The sequence below is a fragment of the Cnephaeus nilssonii genome, assembly GCF_951640355.1.
Source record: "Cnephaeus nilssonii genome assembly, chromosome: 12".
In the NCBI taxonomy this organism is placed as follows: Eukaryota; Metazoa; Chordata; class Mammalia; order Chiroptera; family Vespertilionidae; genus Cnephaeus; species Cnephaeus nilssonii.
This window is the reverse complement of record NC_137083.1, coordinates 76,214,285-76,220,156: the sequence shown is the minus strand read 5'-3', so window position 1 is coordinate 76,220,156 and position 5,872 is coordinate 76,214,285. Positions and strand designations below refer to the sequence as shown.

At 45.2% G+C, this 5,872-nt stretch overlaps 1 pseudogene across 1 annotated transcript; it reads right to left on the bottom strand.

Moving 5' to 3' along the window:
- Positions 1 to 4,256: 4,256 nt before the first annotated feature.
- Positions 4,257 to 5,147, bottom strand: LOC307108354 (GTPase IMAP family member 4-like; annotated as a pseudogene). The gene has a single exon. The product of its transcript is annotated as a GTPase IMAP family member 4-like (transcript).
- Between the last annotated feature and the right edge of the window lie 725 nt (positions 5,148 to 5,872).

The window sequence follows — 5,872 nt, the reverse complement described above, 5'->3', positions numbered from 1 at the left end:
CAGGCCCCTCGCTCAGGCTGCCCCATGCCCCAAGGGAACCCCACCCTGATCAGGGACACCCTTCAGGGCAAACCAACTGGCCCCCACCCCTGTACCAGGCCTCTATCCTATCTAATAAAAGAGTAATATGCAGATTGATCATCACTGCAACATACAATATAGCTGCCCCCATGTGGTCAAAGATCCTGCCCCCATGTGGACACAAGATGGCCACCACAAGATGGCCATCAGGAGAGGGCAGTTGGGAGGCACCCGGCCTGCAAGGGAGGGCAGTTGTAGGTGATCAACCCTGCAGGAGAGGGCAGTTAGGGGTAACCAGGTGGGCAGAGGAGGGAAGTTGGGGGCAAACAGGCTGGCAGCAGAGTGGTTAGGGGGTGATAAGGTTGGCAGGTTAGGGGCAATCAGGAAGGCAGGCAGGCAAGCAGTTGGGAGCCAGCAGTCCTGGATTGTGAGAGGGATGTCCGACTGCCCGTTAAACGGGCAGTCGGACATCCCTTGAGGGGTCCCAGATTGGAGAGGGTACAGGCTGGGCTGAGGGACAACCCCCCTCCATGCACTAATTTCGTGCACCAGGCCTCTAGTATACCATATACTCCTATTGTTCAGTCTCTCACTAACTTAACTGAAAACACTGAAGGTATAACCAGGGACAAAGCAAGTATGCCCATTTACTACTATTAAACATTATAATAGAGGTTTTAGCCAATACAATTAGATTAAAGCAATAAATTGAGGGCATAAGAATAATTAAAGTAGAAGTTATAAAGAAACTGTGGTATATTCTTAAGGTAGAATACTACTCGGTAAAAGAGAAGAGCTATTGACATAAGCAACTTGAATGATTCTCAAAATCGTTATGCTAAGTGAAGAAAGCCAGTCTCAAAAGGGATGTTGCTTTACTTTCTCTAGATTCTCAGTGCCTGGTATAACATCTTGCATCAAGTTCCAGCACTGACTGTTAATGAATGGATGAATAGTATAAACTCCCAACACTCCTCAGGGAAGGGAACATGCCTCACTCTTTTATTGTATTAATCGAAATGGTTGGTATTTAATAAGACCTTCTATCTGCCTTCTGCCCCGGGAGACAAATGGGCAACACTGCTCTCAGGGTTTTGAGCATGGGCTTCTCACATCTTCATGGCTTCTCAAGAGCAGAACCTTTTACTTTGCCTCATCTACAGCATTAATTTGAATGCAAATGTAAGAATAACTGAGTGAATTTACACAGAAAGTAATCACAGAGCTGTTAAAGTCTGTTTTCATGTTAAACCTGTATTTACTTTTTCTTGCAAGGTATATGTGGCTCTTTGGTTAAAGATGTACTTCTGGGAGCTTGAGATACAATAGGATATTAAATTCCAACTTCAGAATTTTCTCTAAAACGCCAATGATGAAACAGTGTGCACCATATTCTGCAGTTTTTTGAAAAAAAAACAACACACTTTATTCTGCAGTTTATTTTGAAAAAAAAAATTAAGCAAACTACTAATTAGCTTATTTAAGCAAAAAGAGAAAAGGCAAAATAAAAGATTCAAAATGAGAAGAGGAAATAACCATTGAAATAGAAGAAATTTAAAAAAATATTTTCAAATAAATTTGGAAATCTGGAGGAAGTAGATAATTTCCTAGGGAAATACAGATTACCAAAAGTATCCAAACCTGTATATATGAGCACCTATTTCTGAAAGATTCATTAGCTTCTTCCCTCTTCTCTTAGTCTTCAGGTTTTTCTAACTTTTATTAAAATTTAGGCTAAACTCATTTTGTTTGGGGGAAGTAAGGGAGAGGTATATGTCCTGTTGCAGGCAAAATGGTGTAGGGCATGGAGATATCAATTTCAAGATGGTGGAGGGAGGCGAGTGGCATGTGAACACCAAGACATCATCCTGGTAGAACATGGAAATGTGTTTTGGGAAATCCTATAACTTATTAGGGTAGGAATGATTGTTATCCATATCCTTTAGGAGTTCCCCTCCCAGGAAATCACAAATGTCTCACAAATGTTGTTACACATAATTTCTATCAGCATTTAATGAATGAATCCCAGAACAATGTGGTATTTGCTGGGCATAGGGGTTATGAACATGATTGAAACTTACAGGGTAAAGGAGAGAGGTCTTAGAGGAAGAACACATAGCCAAGCTCCAAAATAATGATGAACTTTTATTAAATGTGAAATTCATCCATGTGCTCTTATAAGATGTACTAGAGGCCCGGTGCACAAAATTCGTGCACGGGGAGGGGGCAGCGGGGAGTGTGTCCCTCAGCATGGCCTGCACCCTCTCCAATATGGGACCCCTCATGGGATAACCAGCAGTTGGACATCCCTCTCAACAATTCAGAACTGCTGGCTCCTAACCGCTCACCTGCCTGCCTGATTGTCCCTAACTACTCCCCTGCTGGCTTGATTGCCCCTAACTACCTCTGCCTCGGCCCACACCTGGTACCCAGGATTCCCTCCTCCAGCTGACCACAGGCACCCAGGATCCGGGCTTCCCTCCCTCTGGTCAGCCATAGGCGCCCAGGCTGGCTGCAGCCTTAGGGGATGGTGGACAGGGGGCTTCGCCTGTGCTGCAGCTGCAAGTGCTGGTGCCCAGGACTGCAGGGTGGGCGGCTTCTTTGTCTCCCAGGCCACAGCCAGCCACAGTTACTGGTGCCCAGGTCCGCAGGATGGGCGGCTTCTCTGTCTCCCAGGCCACAGCCAGCCGCAGGTACTGGTGCCCAGGACTGCAGGGTGGGCGGCTTCTCCATCTCCCGGGCTGCAGCCAGCCTCAGGTACTGGTGCCCGGTTTCTCCATCTCTCCCAGGACATGGGGCGGGTGGACATGGGGTGGGCAGCTTCTCCAGCTGTCTGTAGCCTGGCATCATAGGGCAAGTGGCTTCTTCATCTCCCAGATCGCATCCACCCTCAGGTACTGGCACCCGGTTTCTTGTCTCCTCCAGGACGTAGGGAGGGCGGCTTCTCCAGTTGGCTGCGGCTTGGGATCACGGGGCAGGTGGTTTCTTCATCTCCCAGGTTGCAGCCAGCCTCAGGCGCTGAGGCCAGGTTTCTCAGTCTCCCCCAGGAGGTGGGGCAGGCGGACCTGAGGTTTCTGCTGCTGGCTGCAGCCTGGGATCATGGGGCAGGCGGCTTCTTGGTCTCTGTGGCTGCAGCCAGCCTCAGGCACTGGCGCCTGACTTCTCCAACTCCCAGAGACCCGGAGAGGCTGGGGGGCGGGGCTGCCGCCATGTTTTCAGTTTAATTGCATACTCACTCAGATTGAATGGTGGGCGTGGCTGGGGTGTGGCTGGTGGGCGTGGCTTGTGAGTGTAGCAGAGTGATGATTTGCATAGTACTCTATTATTAGATAGATTAGTGGTGTTCCCTAAGGTAAAACAGAGTCCACTTTTGCACAAATACGAGAGAATTGAAAAGTTTTATTGTAGTAACAATAAGCAAATGATTCATGTGGGTAGAGATAGCAGTATGCCGATGACCCACCTAGCAGTAAGTAATCAAGGTTGGGGTGATGGAGGTTTGGTGACAACAGTTAGTATCAAAGAAAAGTAGTGAATTAGTTATTTACCAAACAGCTTACATTGAGGTTGGTCAAAGAGTTTTTACAGAAACATCCAAATAGTCCAATCATTGTTCTCTCCGCTGTTGAATCTCTATCCTTTGCTCTTTCTGGCATTTTAATTAGTTGCATTCTGAGAGATCTGTTTCACAGACAACTCTTTGTTCTTCAGTGGGCAGATGATAAAAAACAATTTCATAAAAACATAATTCAACAAATGTGTGTTCATATAGAAAGAATTCTATAAGCATCTCTAGCTATATATTATGTGATGCAAGTAATTGATTTCCCTAATCACATGGGTAAAATAACCATTGTCATCCTTAAGGGAAAATATGGAGTAAAAACCAGGCAGAGATTATGTGTTAATCTGGAAATAATCTAGAGGAGAAATTGTTACTAGAAATATATAGAAAAAGCTTGGGGTCATCATCTATTGGTTTCCTGCACTCCTTTTCTCTTGAGTGTCTGGGAAAGGGCTCAGAAGACAGGAGCATTCATACTTTCTGCTTTGGAGTTTTAGAAATTGAGAATGTGTCTCTCCCCTGTTAAATCAAGCAAAAGTCTACCACTTGCTAACAATGAACTTACTAGTATTACACTCGCTAGTTCTGAGAGTCTGGGAGACAGAAACAGAGCTCTGACTTGGGGAAATGGCTTATATGGTGGAGGGGCATCCCAAAATACTTGGGGATAATAGACATATTTTCATTAGCCTAAATCTTCCTTGAACAGAGATGAGATGTCTCTCCAAATTCTTCTCAATCTTCTCAAGATTAAGTCAAGTATCCCTTTCTGATTCTTAACTTTTTCTCTGGCATTTTGTTGCCTTAAAACAGAGTAGGTCTCCCTTTTTGCCAATTCCCACTCCATTTCTGCCTTTGTCTTTTCCTGTTCCCATTTATCGTCTAGCTTTCTGATTTTCTCTTCAGACTCCTCTGTTAGCTGCCTTTTTTCTCTCTCCAGCTCAGCTCTGCATTGTTCTTGGATCACTTGGGTCTGTTTCTGAATCTCCACCTCAGCCCTATGGTACATCTTATTAGTGTAGAATCCTTCCTGGTTCTCCATCACTATGTGCTAGACCAGGTCCAGTGTCTCCTGCTCAGCTCCTGTTGCCTTATTGTTGAACTCAGAGTGACGATCCTTGAACTGCTCCATCAGATTTTGAATGCCTTCTGAAGCTTCCTTTAAGTAATCATGGAACTTCATGCCGTCCAAGTCATCTTTCCGGGTGAATAAGAGAATCATGTATCTCCTAGCTTTGGGTCCAAACATTGACAGCATCTTCTGCATGGCCTTTTGCTCTTCCTTTGTGTACCAGCCCAGCGGGACCACCAGGAGCACAGCATGAGGCCCAGGGGAGGTCAGGATGATGCAATTAGCAATCTCCCTTTATGTGTCAGCCTCCTGTACCTCTGTGTCGAAAATGCCAGGCGTGTCCACGACAATTTCTCTCTCATTCCATGTGCTGCTTCCTTTCTCACATACCTTGGTGATGGATTTTGCTGCAAGGCTGGAATTAAATACTTTCTTTCCAAGGATACTGTTCCCTGTGGCACTTTTGCCTGCTACAGTCTTACCCACTAAGACAAGTCATACTTGTGAATCTCTGGGGTCTTGGTTTCCAAGCCCTGGAAAATCCGGAAACAAAAGGCAGTGTTAGGACTTAGCTCTAACATTTTCCACTGGAGGACCTCTGCCAATTTGTGCTCTTCTCTATTGACTGCTACAGTCCAGTCCTTTGAGAACTCACAGAAGGTCTGTAGAACCTTGGGCCTCACCTCTCTCTTACAGAACTAGAGGAATGCTGGTCGCTTCTCAGGAGTCCCTTGGGCTGCTCACTCTGACATTGAGAAGCTAAGTGCCCATGGATGAAGGCACACAATGGTTAAAGTGAGAACTCTGAGCTGCTGCTGGTAGCTGTCCCTCATAAGCTAATTAGGAAGTAATATAAAATCTGATTTTGGAACATTACAGTGGAGGATCCTCTCCCCCCAATTTATATCTAAAATGGAACTTTGCGTCTTCCCATTAAGAAGCCAGATAGGTGGGTGATTCAAGCCATTCCACTCTTGAAAGAGAAAAAAGGGCACATGGGCAGAAAGGCAATGTGTTCCTTCATATTTCACATATGCAGCCATCTCCTCAGGGATTCTGAACCACAGGAGAACGAAAACCTTACTTGCAAAGTTACCACCTTAGTGTAGAAATCTAGTAAAGTTTTTCTATTTTTAATTAATGTGTTGAAGACTTATAGCCAGAAAGTTTTGACAGTGCTCTAAAGTTACTATAAAGCCCTTGATACATAAGTA